Here is a 19551-nt window from a genome sequence, read left to right on the forward strand (position 1 = left end):
GCAGGAGGAGTCAGGAAAACTTCAGTAGCTGTATTTATTTGTGACCGACAGATCAGCAACTCAGAATAGCAAATAGGACTTGCTAAAGGTTCCAAGGGAACCACATCCACATGGAGAGGAAGTTTCTGTTAGAGAACAGACAGGCTGCACACACTGACTATACTGTCTAGTCTTATTGGCTGTTGCTTATATATTCCCTAATCTTATGCGTTGGTTAATGGGTTATTGGTTTATAATTTCATTTTTCTTAATCAGGTATTTTTTTTGTCCCATTGGGCATCTCCTCTTGCAGGTGTGGAGAACCTGTGGCCCTCAAAATATTGCTGAATGTCAATTCTCATAATCCCTGACCGTTGCCCACTTAGGGCTGACAACAGTTGGAGAGTCAAAGGTTCCTCATCCCCATTCTATTGGACACTTATATTTTTATTATACATTCATGAATTCTTCTCTGGTTATTATTAGTTGTGTGTTAGTACCTTGTTAATAAGTTCTTCATTGTATTCTATATAGTGATGTTATGGATTATTGTTTTGGGGGTTATTATATTTTGGGGGAATTATCATATTTTTAATAGTTTTGACACAAACTGTTACCTTGATCATTATACCTCTTGGATATGGAATGGGGGTATTTTTAAAAAAATGACCATTAGAAGGGGAGATGGCAGACCTTTGAGAAGGAATGATATTTCAGCACCAGGTTATTGTGGTCAGTTCCAAAATCCACATGAGAAGTCAAGTGCATGGACACAATGCCTTTTTTCATTCTCTCTGTGTATCTATGCTTATTTTACCGTAATGTTGCTACTATTTAAGGGCAATTGACTTTCTCATTCATACTGTACTCTTTCTTTAAATGACCTGAGATGTTCTGATAAAAAAGCGGGAGAGGAAGGGAAAGAGATTTGCTCTTCCTTTCATTCTTCTAATAGGGAGTTAAGATCCCTCTCTCCATGAGAAGAATGTGTGATGGGGGCTGCAGTCCCAACAGACATTTCTCATTCATCTGTGCTGGTATGTGAAGGGGTCGGCTTTGACTGGACTTAACCATCCAGGGGTCATTTACCTTTACCTTTAGGGATGTACCAATGTGTGTACCTAGAGCTCCTTCATGTGATGGGACCTTAATTGGACCACAATCCACCCTCTGCTTATGTGGATCACTATGCACAAAAAGCCTGCTCAGTGGGTGGAAGACCAGAGGACATGGCTATCATGTGCACCACCCCACTCATAACTGTGGGAGTCATCTGAATCCCCAAGTAGAATGTTCCATTTATAACTTAGATTGGGGTGGTGTTAGGTGCGGAGAAAGCAATTTATGCATTACATTCCTGTATCAGAGATTGTCTGCCTCTGAATACCAATTGCTGGGGGAATAGGAGAGGGATAACTGCTATTGCACTCATGTCCTGCTTCTAGGCTTCCCATAGGCATCTGGTTGGCCAATGAGGGAACTAGAAAGGCTCTTGGTCTCACCCAGATGGGCTCTTGCATTCTTATGCATTCTTTTATGAGTGTCATAGTAGAAGCACAATAAGAGGAAACACAACTCACTTGTAATTCCTGTCCTGTTTCTTTCTTCAAATACCTCAAAGCTTCTCTTTGTGTAAGCCAGGGAAGACAGCTTCTGCATTCTACATTCCACTGCCAGTTCCTTGCCACAAACGTCAAATAGTTAGAGTTATCATTGTTTCTGGGCAATGGATTGGGTTGGCTGCTTCTTTACCTTTGGATTAGAGAGTACGACATCATAGTGGTTGCACTGCCTGCCCTGCTCCTGGAGTCCAGCTTGGGAACTGTTTTTCCTTACAGTGTTTTTTCATAGATGCCAACATTTCATACATCACTAAATTTAGAGACTGTAATTAATGGCTTTTGTTTGCCAGCTTCAGCCAGCATAAAGTGCTCATCTGAAGTTGAATGATTTCATGTTTGTTAATTGAGGGAAGAAATAAATAAAATGCCAGTCAGAGTGATGAAGCTTCTCGGTGGAGGACTTTGTACACTGTTGTAGATTTCCCACAGTTTTGGAGTCATCTGCATAATATGTCTCTCCCTGTTCGTGGTGTACGTGAGAGAATATGGGGGGGGGGGTTTGGTTGGTTATTATTATTTTTTACATACATCATTTTATTTTTTAAAAAAACCCAAAGCAATTTCCATAAAATAAGTATTGATAATAACAAAATCAACAAAGTATCGTGAGACACTATTAAAATATTTGTAGTAATCAATAACAGCTTAATTCTATTTAGCAGTGATACAAAAAGAGAGATCCAAGCAGATTTAATCAGATTTAACCTCCAAAGGCTTTGGGAAACAAATGGGTTTTCATTATGGGTCAAGAGTCCATCAATGGAGTGGCCATTCAGGCATCCAAGGGGAGGGTGTTTCATAACTGGGGGCCAGCACAGAGAAGGCCCCTTTTTAGGGTCCCTGTACAATGATAAACATCTTTCAAATGACATTCAGAATAATATATTGACTTCTTTTGTTGTCAGATGTATTTTGTTAACATTTGAAAATGTTTCTGGTGTGTGTTGTTGTTTTAAGTGTCAGTGAGTTAATAGATTTGGGTATAGTTCTTTTCTCTAATAAGATAAAGCTACAAAGGCCTGAATGTTCATCAGTGTTCTAGTTCAATTTATCTGCATAAGCTATAGCAATATGAGCAGTTGTCATTGCAGTGACAGTGAGTGGTATTCAATTATGTTTTATTCAGAATAGAACCGCTGAAATTAATGGGCCTAACTTAATAATGTTCATTAATTTCAATGGGTCTACTATGAATAAAGCTTACTTGAATAACACCCAGTAACTTTCCAGCCAGACGAACACTCCTCAGATTCCTTTTGGACCAGGTGAACATGCCAGAAGACATGCACATCTTGTCAGGCATGGGAAATGTATGCATGTAGAATTAGATACATTTCTTAAAGCAACACAAAAACAGTAGGGTGGTTTTCTCTCTGCCCCTGCTTCCCATTTTTTTAAAAAGGACACACACTTACCCTAATCGGGGATGTCCTTTGTGCTTGATGGGGCATATTTGAATTTTATACTCATGTATCCATACCTGAGGGACGCAGGTGGTGCTGTAGGTTAAACCACAAAGCCTAGGACTTGCCGATCATCAGGTCGGCGGTTCAAATCCCCGCGGCGGGGTGCGCTCCCGTTGCTCAGTCCCAGCCCCTGCCAACCTAGCAGTTCGAAAGCACCCCCGGGTGCAAGTAGATAAATAGGGACCGCTTACTAGCGGGAAGGTAAACGGCGTTTCCGTGTGTGGCTCTGGCTCGCCAGAGCAGCTTCATCACGCTGGCCACGTCACCCGGAAGTGTCTTCGGACAGCGCTGGCCCCCAGCCTCTTAAGCGAGATGGGCGCGCAACCCCAGAGTTGGACACGACTGGGCCCGTACGGGCAGGGGTACCTTTACTTTTACCTATCCATACCTGAATACCAAACATTAAAGAGAGAGTTTTTATCCTGTATTTTTATGTTGTGAACTGCCCTAAGATCTACAGCTGATGGGCAGTATACAAATTTAATTAATGATGATGATATCCATTATATGAGCTTAGTATGAGTTTGTCCAAGAAAACAGGAAAATCTGATTCTTCTTGAAATAATTTTTTTCCAGTCCAACTTGTTCCAAAAACCAATGCTCAAAACATGTTACATTCGGAATACTGTATCTGAAAGCAGTGTCCGGGCAGAAATCGGCTAAATGTCCAGGAAAATCTAGATGTATGGCAACGGATACCAGCAGTGTTGTTTTTGCAAAATTTTCCTAAAAAATAGCTGAAAGATGCCTAATTTCTTTGCGAAAATAAGGTGTGTCTGCTCAGAGGTGGTGTTCTAATGTCCAGGCGCTAACTCTTGATGGGAAACTTCAAGTCCCCTTCTCTGTCCTGTTGCTCTTTTATTTTTCAACTTTGACCCAACAAACCTTCAAACAGAGAATGGCAAAGTAGGTCACACAGCCAACCTTTGTGGGTTACTGTTTTCGAAACTTAAATTCAACAAGTCCGATGCTGTAGTATGACAACAGCATTCACATTCAAGTGCTAAACAACAAAGCAAAGAATAAGGGGAAATACACAGGATATTTGACCAACATCAAACTTGAGTTTGAATTCTTGGGTGTGGGCCTAGAAAAACTGATCTTATGATGAAGTCCATCTGAGAAATGCAGACTAGACCTTGACTCTAACCATAGCTTGCTTGGTAATGTTGCTAACTTTTGTAAACATGGTTGTGGACATGATTAAAGGACTAGAGGATAGAATACTTTTAAGCTAGCCTTTCGTTAATTCTAGTGCTCTCCAGCTAGAAATTTCCAGGTGGAACCATGCTTGCTACATCCTGAAATTACATTTTCTGAATGATCACATCCATTTTGCATCCTCCACTTCACACCAACAGAGGCAGGCTAATGTGTGTTTCAGAGCTGGAAAAATCAGCAAAGAATAATTTTGTCTGTCAAATTTTGGTGACAAAACATTTACTTAGTGTTATACAAAGCACTAATAAAGAAGAGTCAATAGAAGCAAGAATGTGCAATCTATTCACTGTGAAGGAAATGTACTGTGTGTTTGATCTGAGGTGAACCATTAGTCACTAAGATAGCCATTTTGTGTGCTTGTAAAGGTGCTTGCCATTTCTTTTTTTCTCCTTAAAAAACCCCCCCACCAGATATATAAACAGCCAGGTAATCATCACAGTCCCCTATTTCAAAATTGCCATCAAATGGAAATGTTTCTAATAAATAATTGCTCTGAATTTCAGGAGTGCATTATTGCTTTTGGGTGAGTACACTCAAATATGAAATGGATTCTTGTGGAAATCTAGCCAGTTGCCTTATTACATCAATGAGATGTCTGATATGACTAATAGCTTTTGAATAAATGAGCAGGGAGTTCAGCTAAGGACTTTCAGTTGCATATTCTAGGCCTTGGTTTTGTGCACATAGTTTCCATCAACTTCCAGGCATGCATACAAAGGAGGAATTAGTACCCACGAGTGTTTTGTATAATTTATGCAAGTAAATTGATTTAAATTATTCAAATAGATGTCTGTACCAAGCCTACCATCTCAGGGGGAAGACGTTATGCATGCCAAAACATTTTGGAAGAAGTAAGAAGAGATGTGCAGTGTCGAAATGAGAACAGACACTGATTGTTGGGGGAGCAAAACATTCCCCTATATAAAAATTAATTAAGGGTGGTTCCAGATGGGGACTTAATTTGCAAATGGGTCGTTGAGTTTTTGCAGTTGGGTTGTTGGCAAAAATTTACTTATCAGATTTTCCCCGGAAAGGGGAAGAGCCATAGCTCAATTTCAGAGCATCTGCTCTGCAAAGAAGGTCCCAATTTCAGTGTCAAGGTAGGGCTGTATCTGAAACCTTAGAGAGCTGCTGACAGTGCAGATAATATTGAGATAGATGGACCAATGATTTGACACTCTGTAAGGCAGATTCCTGCATTCCTAAACCTGGATTAAAGGGGTGGGAGGAGTAGGGGTTGGAAGTTAGGTGCCAAAGCTATTACTTGTGTGAATGCTGCAAAAAATACCTTGCACATATGAGAAGCACCGATCCTACAATAAATACCTGTCCGGAAATATCCTAAAATACTGCTATAGACTGGTAAACTTTTTCCTTTCAAAGCTAGTGTGAATAAACAGTTAAAATATTTGTTTAAAAACTGAAGTGCAAAACTTGCTTTCACAGAAATTCCTATGTAGGCAGTGCCTCAGGTTCTGTCTTTACAGGAGAGTTTCTAAGAGTTGGGGGCGATCCATCTTCTCTTTGCTTGCTTACTTCTTACTTACTGCACCGTTTGCGGCTGCATTCAGTACTATGTGCACCAATCAGACCTGTGCATCTCCACAGTACAGTAAGACGAGGTGGGTAGCTGCCAGGTTCTTGAGGCCAAGGGGGCAAGTCTTACTGAGAAAAGCCTAACTCAGAATAGGGAACCTTTTCCAGTTCAATAGTCACCAACATAAATCCTGAGCCCGGCTTCAGCCAGAGCTACACATGTTGAAGTGTCTCATCCCAACTCAGATCCAGCAGTTTTTGTTCTCGTTTAGTCATGTCCGACTCTTTGTGACCCCATGGACCAGAGCACGCCAGGCACTCCTGTCTTCCACTGCCTCCCGCAGTTTGGTCAAACTCATGCTGGTAGCTTTGAGAACACTGTCCAACCATCTTGTCCTCTGTCGTCCCCTTCTCTTTGTGCCCTCCATCTTTCCCAACATCAGGGTCTTTTCCAGGGAGTCTTCTCTTCTCATGAGGTGGCCAAAGTATTGGAGCCTCAGCTTCAGGATCTGTCCTTCCGGTGAGCACTCAGGGCTGATTTCCTTCAGAATGGATAGGTTTGATCTTCTTGCAGTCCCTGGGACTCTCAAGAGTCTCCTCCAGCACCATAATTCAAAAGCATCAATTCTTTGGCGATCAGCCTTCTTTATGGTCCAACTCTCACTTCCATACACCACTACTGGGAAAACGTCAGGTGTAAACCCTGAAGAGGGGGTTTCCAGGTGAGTGTAGGAGGCAGCTAGACTTAGCTGGATCCTCAGCCTGTTCAGCTTGGTCATGTGACCTTACAACCCAGCATAGTCTAAACTGGGGGAAAGGGTCGTGTAACTCAGTTTACAAGGCTTGTTTTCCCTCTCCCAGGCTTAGATCGGCTCAGCAAGCAAGAACACTGCTTCTGAATGGAGCTTGGATCTGGCATAGTTTAAGCTGGCATAACTTCCTCTGGCTTCCTCTTTTTAAGATTGCTTCCTTACTCCATTAAATCACAAAAAGTAGCAACAGGTGCCCTAGTTTTTAGCCCTAGCTTTGAGCTCGTTCCATATGATAATCCGTCTCAGTGCCTTTGCAGCCTTGTCAAAGCACACTAGTGTGTCTTCAAATTGTTATTTGGGAAACGTCAATATATAAAATATATGCAAGATAATAATGCATTCCTTGTTATACCAGTTGGATATATATATATATATATATATATTTGCTTTCGTAAATATATATATATGTGTGTGTGTGTGTGTGTGTGTATATATATATATATATATATATATATGAGAAATACCTTTCCACATCCCTGCTCTTGTATAAGTTCCAGTTACATTTCAATGGACTGTGCTCAGAACTGCTGCCTATCTTGCCATGTGTCAGTCACATTAATTTGAATGCAAATTCTGTTCTTGAAGCAGAAAGGGAGGGAAAGGGGAGGGGGCGAGAGAAACCATTTCCAGAAATGTCACTAAACTTCAACAAGCATACGCTTGGCGAACTTTATGTAAAGGGGTTTAATAAAGGAAAATGAAGCATTTGATAAAAACTCTTGTCACTCAGCCATGTACTCAGGTGTACTTAAGGTAACACATAGCTGTGCTGCACTTAGACCAAGATTATTTGGGCTGCAGTTTGGTGCTCACTTACCTGGTAATAAGCCCCATTGATTCAGAAGGGGCTGGCTTATGAAGAGATATGTAAAGGTCTGAAAACCCATTTGTTCTGAGCTTCTTTTCATTGAGAGGCTGAGGCTGATGGGAGTTGGAGTCAATCAACATTTGAAGGACCACTGCTGGTTTTTAAACTGCATCTTTTAAATGGTTTTCATTGGTTTGGATCAACATTGTGCTTGGCTAACAGGTTCCAAAACTGCTTACTGTAATTTAGTTTTATTGGAATACAATACAGTGGTACCTTGGGTTAAGTACTTAATTCGTTCCGGAGGTCTGTTCTTAACTGAAACTGTTCTTAACCTGAAGCACCACTTTAGCTAATGGGGCCTCCCGTTGCAGCTGCACCAATGCTGCATGATTTCTGTTCTCATCCTGAAGCAAAGTTCTTAACCCGAGGTACTATTTCTGGGTTAGGGGAGTCTGTAACCTGAAGCGTATGTAACCTGAAGCATATGTAACCCAAGGTACCACTGCATTTTAGTTCCCTAAATCTTTCATTTTTGTGCCTTTTAAAAGTTTCCACTGCTTAAGTCTTCCTGCAGAGTGATACAGAAAAACATGGAGACAGTGTTTTTGCCAGTTGCTAAGTCAAAATTGAACCCTCTTTGTTTACTAGTTTACTGGTCAAGCAGTACAAAGGCACTGGCTTGAACCACAGGGACTTGGACACATGACATGCATATATTAATTGTATTATATATTTTTAAAATTATCATTCATGATCACATCAAAGAGCTTTAGTTTAAACAAAAGCTGCTTGCATATAAGTTTGGGTTGTTTCCGATTGATTAATGCTGCCACCCCCATACACACAAACACACAAAGTGTAGCCTGAGGCTCACAAACTGCTTGGCTACAGACCGGCACCTACTTATTAATCCAGTAGGCATTGTGTTTTAATTAAAAAAGCAATGGGAGACAATATTTGAGCAGTGCTGCCACCATAAAACCTGCATTGTTGTGTGTGTGTTGCTGCAATGCAGGAGGGAAAGGCAGCTCAATTAGCCTTATCATCACTTTGTAACTTTCCAGAGTTGACTTCCTGTAATAAACTTTTGTCACTGAACCGTATTCCCACCAGACACCATCACAGCCTGTTTTAAAAACTAAACACTCTTTCTGTTTGATAGATGAAGAGAGGAGTGATGCAAACAACTTTTAATTGCAAACAAAACATATTCAGCTCCTTTGTCTCGTCCTATTAAAGAACTGGATATGGTCATTGCTCTGCTATCATCATCACTTGTTGTTTATTTTGTTATTCAGATCCCTTAGATCATGTGTAGAAGCCAGACGCTGTGTTAAAGAAGCAATGGCTTCTTCTTCTTCTTCTTCTTCTTCTTCTTCTTCTTCTTCTTCTTCTTCTTCTTCTTCTTCTGAAATAATTATTTATTAAAGCTTTTCCATAATACAATAAGATAAAATAGACTAATCTGAATACAAACAAAGTCAGAGAGAGAAATAAAAAAGAAAACAAAGAGTCCCCTCTCAATGGTAGCTCTTAGCCTTTGTCTTACACAGAAGCATCTCAGCTCTCACCTGGGAGCTTTCCTTTCTTCTATCAGTCTCTCTCACCCTTGTCATCACTCAGGGTCCTTCCACCAACCATCCACCACCTTCATGTGTGTGTGATGCATGTAGAGGACACTCAAGGAAAAGAAAAAAGAAAGAAAGAAGAAAAATAAAAAATAAAAAGGACTTTCAATTTTCCATTTGTCAGAAGCATAAAAATAAATTATTCAAAACATTCACTATAGAATGACATCCAGCTGTTAGAGAAAATTTTCCCAATCTTCCAACCCATTCATGCATTTGCCTTTTCACACAAACAGTCCAAAAGGGTTTCTCTAATTGTTGTTATTAATAAATGTCAGCAATAGGTTTTCTCTAATCAAATCAAATAACTTCAACAACCATTCCTCCATATTAAACAATAGTAAGTTATTCCATCTTTGTCCAACACAAGACTCTCTGCTGTGATCATATATTAAAATAACATTCCATAGTTCTTTTCTTGTTATGTATTCATTAACTCACACCCAGTTCTATATCTTCCATTCCCATTTCCTGTTGTATTTGCCATGGTCTTCCATCCTGATTTTAAAAATTATCCCTTCCCTTTACACATTTTCCATTTCCCCCCCCAAGAAAAGTGCCAGAGGTTTGCTAGCTTTTCTTCTAAATTCAGTCCAAGTTGTACACAGAGTCCTTTCTCTCTCAGCTCTATTGCTGCTAGCTCAGGATGTCTATTCATCTCTCCATCCATGGCTTCATTCCACTTCTCCAACAAGACAACTCCACCATCTGGCTGCTTCATTCCTCTAAGCTTTTCCATTTCACCATCTGTTGCTGCCAACTCTACCATTTCACCCTCCTGTTCTGACAATCTTTTATCCATATTCTTCTCCAAAGTCTCTGTGTCCACTTTGATTCCACCTTCCCTATTTCATTCTTCTCTGCTCTACTTTCATTCCTCATTTCACCAGGCTTAGACCTAATCCATTTTACTTGCTCATCAAATATTTGCTGAATGTTAGAAAATGGTGTTGTTTTTTTGGTTTTGCCTTCAGCTGTTAATGATTGACCCTTCCTTTCTTCTTAAAGCCAAAAGGTAGCACACACTGAATGTAAATTTCCACTGGCAGACGGAGAAACCTTTCTCAGTTGTAAATTATAACTATCTCAGAGATGATTAAGAAAGGGAGAATTTTGCACACCCCAGGCCCATCAGGGCTCTTACTGGTTTTTGGGCACAATGTTGATTCCTCCACTCATAGGCTGCTCACCCCTTCAGGGTTCCCAGGAGCTGACAACTTCTCAGTCTCCAGACATAGAAAATGGCTTTTTCAGAGCATCAGATGTTCATCCCCTGTTCACTCTTTCTCCAGAGTGAATTTGATAGCCAAGTTTTATGCTTGGCTATCATCAATCATCACATAATTATCTCTGTTGGCAGCCTGCTAACCAAAGACATTCAGTCCACCATGTTCCTCTCCCAGAAGTCCCAAGCAATGACCACTTCTGTGACTGTGGATCCTGCAGCTCCATCACTCTATGAGCTGAAACAACCATGGTCTGGAAATGGATGCAACAGTGGTTGTATAGTTTGAGCTTCAAAGTTGCCTTCTGGGTATTTGTAAACCAGTTGTGTCTCCTTTTCTAGCATAGTTTTTGACAAAGGGAAAGTGAATATTTTGAAATTTGCACACATGCATATGGACAAGAACAAGAGACAGCTCCTTTCTTTCCTCTCTTACTCACTTGCTCCAAGAGATGTAGCCATGCTTTTTATATATTTTTCACCAAGAATACTGTACTGAAATGTAAGATTCTGCACATTTTAGAATACTAATGTACTGGTTTAGAATAAATAATTACCAAAGACTTACCAAGAAAAATTAGGCTACCATAGGAACAGGAAGTATTGATCTTAATATACTTGTTCCACTTTTTCTTGCCTGGTAATAAAATAGAGAGCATAAGGTTTAAATAGAAAACCATTCACTTCCCAATTGTTTTACTGTATTTGTTCTAAATTTAGGAGTAATTATGTCCTCATTGCTTCTAACAATTCACTTTCTGCTCTTTCTGGAACATTTTGAATGATCAATATTTTGCCAAGCATAACAGTTTCCCAGCATCACTTTGTTTGTAGCAAAAGGTTTATGATCTTCTGCATACCGTCTGCTAGAGGAAGATGGATTAGCGTGTGAGTAAAATGATGTGGCCTGAATGACAACCACCTGTTTGGGGGGAGCTGAAACACCAACACAAATTGATCTCCAAAGAGCATTTGTTTTTAGAATCTAACCACACAATCTGCAGGCAGAGATATAATGCTACAACAAGCCACACCAGGCATTAAACAAACTCATTTCTTTCACCACAGTTAAACTGTGGAATTTGCTTCTACAAGAGGTGGGGATGGCCACAGTGACTTGAAAAGAGAATTAAGCAAATTTGTGGAGGTTAAGGTTATCAGTGGCTACTAGCCGTGATGGCTGTATCCTGCCCCCAGTGTCAGAGATAGCATGCTTCTGAATACTGGCTGCTGATGGTGAGGGTGCTGTTACACTCCAGTTCTGCTTGTGGGCTTCCCATGGCATGCTGTGCACAGGAACGCCCTGGCTCTCCTCAAACTTGGCAAGAGCTGAAGTATTCCACAAGTCATTGCCATTTGTCTCATTGATGGGGAAGAGAAGTAGCAACACTGCATATGGGAAAATTATGGCTCTCATCAAACTTGCTGTGAGCCAGGGTGCTCTTTCAGGCATTGCCGCTTGTCTCCTTCACTCCAGAGGCAGGGAAGACAAGCAGTAACATCACATGATGAGAAGGGGGCATTCTGGGGGTGGCAGAAGCAGTGGGGCAGGCTGGGCACTGCCTGTTGCACTTCCGTTGCCTGAGGCAGGTGCTTCTTCCTGCCTCATAGGTGGGCCAGCTCTGCAGTCATATGCTTATAACCATAAGAAGAATGTACACTATTTCTATTGCTTGATGAGATAATGGGTGCTACTACGAACTCTTAACCATAGTTCACATGTCCAAGGCTCAGGAGTATCACAACATGAAGCTCTCTTCCCTAAAGAATGATGCTATAAATAGTAAAGGATTTAAGAGGTTGTAATTATGTGTCATCTTATGCTACTGTGGTTTGCTAAAGGTTTGCAAGCTTCTTAAGTCATTCTTTATTGTGCTTCATTTGACATTAACATTAATACAATAAATTCTGTCAAGATCTTTAATCAAGAATATTTTAAGCTAATAATTGGGGAGGAACAGAAGTTAAAGTGGGAAAAGCCTTGTGGACCTCCATGCATCAAACAAATATTGCTGTTTTAAGACGTTTGTACGTGGATGTCTACTTTATAAGCCATTTGCACTTTCCGTAGAGACTGAATCTGATTACTTGCTAAGCCATCTATGACCATTTCTGTATCCAACAGTTGGGGGAAGTTCAGTGCTCGGATGTGTGTTGTTCCTTATATCAGAATTATATCTATGTGTGCACACAGAGAGAGAGGGGGGTGGGTGGATGAATTGGCTGATTTTGGTTTCTACCAGCTTATCATTTTTCAAGTCCTAAGTTTAGTTCTCCACATTTTGACATCAGTTTGCAATTTTTTAAAAAACAAGAGTCACCATGAAACCTCAACACTATTTATTAGAAATGGTGTGTGTGTGTGTGTGTGTGTGTGTGTGTGTGTGTGTGTGTCATTCATATATGACATGTTGTGTCTGTGTTTAAAAGGAAGATATATTCTGTGACCTCTGTGACAGCTATGAGGCCTTGCATAGTTCTAGTAACAAGACTGTTTAGCAATGGTTGCTAGATGACAAGTTATGGCGGACAAAACATTTAGTAAGCGGCAGTTCAAATTTCTGTCTAATTGGCTAGAGGTCCACTCTGTTGGACAGGTAATGGGCAGTTGGTGGGGGGTCAACTGTCAGTGAGAGGGGAGCAGCAGAGCATTGATTGGTGAGAGGCAGTGTGGACATAATTGGCTGGGTTGGAGGACTAGGAGAAAATGGCTTGAGGGAAAAGCCACTTTGAGGCTTCTATGAGGAGCAGTGGCTCTCAAGTCTTCAGAAACTGCCAACAGTCACCTTTGAGGTATGACTTGCCCCCTATGTATATAAAGTGTGTGTGTGTATTATAACCAGTTTAAGTTTATCCCAGCTCTGATGGAAGAGTCCATCTCTCACCAAAGCCTAACCATGTTACCATAACCCTCCAACATTTTTTCAATGAAATTAGGGACATCCTAAGGAAAAGTGAGACATTCCGGGATCAAATCAGAAACTGGGATGGGTTCTCTAAATCAGGAACATCCCTGAAAAATAGGGACACTTGGAGGGTCTGTGTTACTGGCAAATTGTGAAGCATTCTGAGAGAATTGGATTCAGCAAAACAGTTAAAGAGGCACAAACACAGGTACAGTAGTACCTCGGTTTTTGAATGTCTCCGTTGACAAACGTTTCGGTTTTCGAACATTGTGAACCCGGACGTAAATGCTTCGGTTTTCGAACATGCCTTGGAAATTGAACATGAAACTCAGCTTCCGTATTGAGTTTTCCATTTTGAGGCTTCCATACTGAGTTTTCAATTTTTTTAACATTTCGGAACTTGAACGATCTTCCAGAATAGATTACGTTCCTAAACCGAGGTACCACTGTACTAGATAACTGAGGTTGAGGGAACGGGGATATCTGACAGGGCTCTAGAATGTTCTGGCAATGAAAGTCTAACTCTGAAAGGAACACATTGTTGGCTCTAATAATGTAGCATTTTTCTAATCAAAAGCAGCTAAACCAGGGCTCTCCCCAGAGTAGTCTAACTCTGTTACAATAGTAGACCACTAATCACAGCTGACAAAAGCTTTCTGATCAGCAGTGGAGGTTGACAGACAGGGCTGGCCTACTGTTAGGCTGCATTAAATGCGGGTGGAGAGTGGAGTGAGGTATTAAAAGGACAAATCTGTGTGCATGCCACATGGTCTGCCCTGGAGGGAATCTGCTTGTCACCAATGTTGAAATCCGATTGACCTGCCAGCCCAGTCAGTTTCTGTACGTAGAATGGAATGCCGTTTTAGACTTCACCTCATGCAACGAAATGGATTGTGCCAACCCATGTGATGGAGAACCAGGTTTGCCCCAGCTCTGACTTTTGGAAAACAGGACAGCTTCTTTAGTGTCTAGCCAGAAAGCTGTCAAGCACCTGGCCATCTATCCAGCCTAGCAACTACACCATCATTGTTGTTGTTTAGTCGTTTAGTCGTGTCCGACTCTTCGTGACCCCATGGACCAGAGCATGCCAGGCACTCCTGTCTTCCACTGCCTCCCGCAGTTTGGTCAGACTCATGTTTGTAGCTTCGAGAACACTGTCCAACCATCTCGTCCTCTGTCGTCCCCTTCTTCTTGTGCCCTCAATCTTTCCCAACATCAGGGTCTTTTCCAGGGAACACCATCATTAGGTACGTTATACAATCATGGGAAAAAGAAATTTGAATTCTGTGGTTTTTACATATCAGGACATAATAACAATAATCTGTTCCTTAAAGGTAAAGGTAAAGGTACCCCTGCCCGTATGGGCCAGTCTTGACAGACTCTGGGGTTGTGCGCCCATCTCACTTAAGAGGCCAGGGGCCAGCGCTGTCCGGAGACACTTCCGGGTCACGTGGCCAGCGTGACATCGCTGCTCTGGCGAGCCAGAGCCGCACACGGAAATGCCGTTTACCTTCCCGCTGGTAAGCGGTCCCTATTTATCTACTTGCACCCGGGGGTGCTTTCGAACTGCTAGGTTGGCAGGTGCTGGGACCGAGCAGCGGGAGCGCACCCCGCCGCAGGGATTCGAACCGCCGACCTTTCGATCGGCAAGTCCTAGGCGCTGAGGCTTTAACCCACAGCGCCACCTGCGCCCATCTGTTCCTTAGCAGGTCTTAAAATTAGGTAAATACAACCTCAGATGAATGACAACACATGACATGTTACATTGTGTCAGGATTTATTTAACAGAAATAAATCTTCCATATATGCAGCATCCTGGAGAAGAAAGAATCCATTATAGTCTGTCTTAACTGCTGTGCAAAACCCTTCCAATAATTTTCTTTCTGAGAAACAATTCAACACTTACTCTCTGTTCTGTACACAATTATGCTGGCATAAAATTATATATACATAAATTAGGCATGCCTATTTGTCACTGACTACAAAAGCACTGCCCAAAGGACTTTTCTGGCTTTGGGAGAGAACAAGAAATGAAGTTTGTACTTTGTAATATTTGACATGTGCATTGCGAGCAAGTAAATAATGAAATTCCATTTTGTACTTCTTGGTATTCCCAAGGTAAGTGTGACATGGGCCACGTTTGGGGGAGAATGTAAAACCTATATAATTTAATTGTAATGGTATTCAGTTCAGGGCCTTCACCATATTCAAAGGCTAAGAAATCCCATTGCCTCGTTTTTCATGAGGAGGAAGAATGCACTTGTACAAATTTCTGCTAAAAGAAAATGGTGCATTAATGGATCTTCGAACACTGTGTGTGATGTTGACTTCCAAGTCATGCTTAGAGTAAACCCACTGAATCCAATGGGACTTTTTTAAAAGCCCCATTGAGTATGGTGGGTGTATGCTAAACATGACTTAAGTTTGGATCTAGCTTAACATACTTTCCGTTTTCATGCTGACCTTTCTGCTATGGAACCCAAACACACTGAAGAGGTTTCTGGGACTGGTAGACTCTGCCCCTGGCAGGCCTTAGGCCCAAACTAGGCATGATGTTGTCATGCACTTTCCCTTTGCATATTTTTTTTTTTTAATAGCCAATATGTGTGCATGGGGGAGCCAAATTGGGACTGACCTGAGGAAAGAAGAGCATTAACCCTTTGCTTTACCATGGTCCCAATCAGAATCAACCCTCCACCCCCAGTGCCTGCTATTTGCAATGGGAGGGAAGCAGCCACTAGTGCCAATGGGAACTTTCCTCTCATTGTAAAGAGCAGATATATGTAATTCTGATCAGGAGAGCAGAGGGACAAAAAGCTAAAGCTGTTCTTACAACACGTAGGGATGCCAGAGAATTCATAAAGAAATGGGAGTCCTCATCCCATGTAAACTGGGGGTATAACCTGAAATCCACCCAGTGCTCTTAAAGGCTTAAAGGGAAGCTTAGATAGGCTGGTGTTAGCCTTTTAGTTTATGTAATCCAGGATGCCTTAAGGAAGACTGGATTTTCCTGGCATTTCCCCCTTTTCTCCCCCTTAAAACAACCACCGCACAAACAGTGTTATTAAAAGATAAAAGTAACATTTACTCACTCAGAATACTTGTTGAAGAGTAACAGATACAGCAGCTTTGTTCAGGCAGGCTTAAAATGGTAATTCAGTTACAAAGACACACTTGAGTCTAGCTTAAAACGCAGTCTGAGCATGGAGCTCAGACTTAGCAGATGTTCTCACATTGCTGGCAGAGCGGAAGAGATGGAAAGAGGGCACAGTGCATGGGCACAGTGCATGGGCACAGTGGGCGCAGAGTTCTCTCCAGCAAACCTACAGGAAAACTCTGTGAACTTCAGCTCCTATCGTGTGCCTGTGTAGCAAAACATGAGTTGTTGGTTCAACTGCACTTTAGTAGGCCACAACAACATCTGTAGGGCTACGCCTGGTCTAGGTAGTGTCCCTGTGTTCCAGTTCGGTCAGCCAGGTCTGCTGGCAGGGCAAATTGCCAGTGGTGCACGCCTGGACAGCTGTGTGTCCTGATTTCGGATTTCCCACTACTCCTTTGCTGCCTTACATGAGCACAAAAAAGTCAGAATCAACCTACGGCCACTGTGAGGAACTTAATAAAGGTTATCTGTAAAAGTCCTGAATGCTTCTATTAAATAAATCTTTAATACTGAAGAAATGCTCATTATAATGTCACGAATTGTAATAACCAATTTTCAAAACTACAGCATGAAACTTCCGCACTGGAGATAATTCTTCTTCATTTACTGAGTGGAAATTTACAAGCTTGTGTAATGCTATTTATTTAAATAAGGAAATTAGTCCTGGAGACATTGAAAGCATTATAGGAATGAACTTTGCAAACCTGCAATCCTAACTGTAAATATGAGAGCTGAAATTGTTTAAAATATTTGCATGATTTGGGTTTGTTTAGCATTAAAGACATATTAACACAGGAGCTTAGATAAGACTCCTCTGGTGATGCTGATCATAAAATATTAACATTTCTATTACAACCTTGATTTCCTGTTTGGAATGATGCCATTGTCTTGGAAGCATTTTGACTATGAAACTTTAGCGTATTACAAAACAGATTTTTAAAAGAATATATCAAATGCTTTTGCGCCTCATATATATTTATATTTATATATAGCATTGGAAGGGACCTCAAGGGTCATCTAGCCCAATGGTTCACAGATAGAGGAAACCCATTCAGCATCCCTATTTGTTGTCAATCTGTTGCTACATGAAAACATTGTGAGGTAGCCATTCTGTATACTATATAATGAAGATGCCAAACACACCTTTGTGCAGATGAAATTCCGCAAATTAGGAGCTGCACTCCTCCAAACCTCTGAAGGTGGTGGAGCTGCCAAGGAGGCCTTCTCTGTTTATCTTAACATCCAATATGATCTGTAGGGAAGAGGGCAGTATAGAACCTCTAGAACAAGAGTGGGAAACTCCAGTCTGCAGGCCAGGTTTGGCCCAGCATGGGCCCCAATTTGCTGGGCCACAAATAGCCTCTGCACCAGATCCTGCTCACATGTACTGTCCTCAAGCCAGGTATCACCCACCCTGGGTTTCTGCATCTGATTCTTCCTACCTTAATACATTACCTTAGATTTATCTCTGTTGAAATTCATTTTAGTTTGGTTGCATTTTCCATCTTGTCAAGATAATATTTGATCCTATTTCTGTTTTTCAAGAAATTTGCTACCCCCCTCAGTTTGGTGTCTTCTGATTTTTTGATTAGCATCTTCTCCACTCCTTCATCTAAATCCAATTTCTTAAGATGCTGAAAAACACCACGCCCAGGACAGCACCCTTTGAAGATGCAGTTGTCACCTTCCATGTTAACAAAGAGTATTTGATTAGGACTCTTTAGGTATGGTCCCTCAAATCCACCTAGCCCTAGGATCATCTAGGGTTACATTTTACTAACTTTCCAACAAGACCATCAGACTTTGTTGGAAGCTTTGAAAATATGCACATATTGTGCCCCCAAAGTATCTACAGTGAGCTATTTATCTACTTGTACTTTGACGTACTTTCGAACTGCTAGGTGGGCAGGAGCAGGGACCGAATAATGGGAGCTCACCCCGTCATGGGGATTTGAACCGCCGTCCTTCTGATCGGCAAGTCCTAGGCTCTGTGGTTTATCCCACAGTGCCACCCTCTTTGGGACATAGTGGCAATTAAAAGGCTACCCACCCAGTGCTTAGGAGCAGTGCCACCACAGCCAAGTGAGCCTGCGTAGGCCACTTTAGAGGAACAGGCCCATCAAATAACACTTTGCCCAGGGCTTCCTAAAAAGCTAGAGCTGGGTCTGGTAATAAAGGAATTGAATGGGGGAAATCTTCCCATGCACTGTTCCAAGGAACAGTTCCAAGTCAGCTTCTCTGCTTGGGAAAGGTATGGATTGGGGATAGGATGGGATTTTCCATTTCTCTTCCACGCACCCACACCCACACCCAGACCATTACCATAATAATGTCTCCAAGTGGAAATTATGAATCCATTCAATTTGCCTTGAAAAAAAACTTCATCCAGATTTTTAGTTTAAGGAAATTTATGCCACAATAAAATCTGTTGAAACATCACAATACTGGTGTTGCCAGATACTGCATTAGAGAGAGAGATAATCTAGATGCCCCCAGCCCTCGGTATTTCCACTGAGACTAGTCAGCTTAAAAGAAAATACAAACACTGTGTGCAGAGAGGAGGTCTTCAGTTTACCTTGCCTTTGGATTTTGACCTCGGAAACAGCAATGGCATCCAGAAAGTAGTGGCTGAATCAATTTATTTTGGATAGTTGCTATGGAGACTTCCTACTGATACAAAATACAATGAAAGGGTTAGGGGAGAAAAATAGGACACTGGGTCATGAAAGCTGACAGAATGGAACTACACTGTGTGGCACACATTAGGAGCCAAGTAAGAAAATTGTTCTTGGAATTATATTTATTGATTCAGTGATATAAAGATCAACAGCCTAAATTAGGAGGAAAGCATCTTGGCTTTGAGACAGATCATAGCAATTAAACTATTTCATTGTAATTTTCTCCCATCCACCACTGCTCTTCTTCCCATGAGAAAGCCCTTCTAACAGTACAAGCTTATATCAATGCACAAGGATACAATGTGATGGAAATCTTCAGTGTTTTGTATCCTTCTGACTCCAGTTCTGCACAGTGGTTCCATTTTGGATTTCAGTGGAGTGGGATGGAACAAAGATTAGACAGAGAGAGAGTGTGTGCATTCATTAAACACATTTTGGCAATGCACATTGTAAGTGTGAGGTCTCCAGCTCTGATTGAGGGGCAAAGAGTCCTAGCCACCACCCTCC

At 41.5% G+C, this 19551-nt stretch overlaps 1 protein-coding gene across 3 annotated transcripts in view; it reads left to right on the forward strand.

Annotated features, from left to right (window-relative positions):
• The window catches only part of LOC310844864 (schwannomin-interacting protein 1), a 384519-nt gene that overhangs the window by 18702 nt on the left and 346266 nt on the right, over positions 1-19551 (forward strand). Inside the window, exon 1 of one of the 3 annotated variants that reach the window (XM_083739579.1) lies at positions 12988-13093. The exons of the other annotated variants lie outside the window; for them this stretch is intronic. The gene's annotated coding sequence lies outside the window, so the exon portion shown is untranslated. Of the gene's footprint in view, positions 1-12987; positions 13094-19551 lie in introns of those variants that run through there. 3 annotated transcript variants of the gene reach the window in all.

Source organism: Podarcis gaigeae, assembly GCF_964106915.1.
Source record: "Podarcis gaigeae genome assembly, chromosome: 5".
NCBI classification, from domain to species: Eukaryota; Metazoa; Chordata; class Lepidosauria; order Squamata; family Lacertidae; genus Podarcis; species Podarcis gaigeae.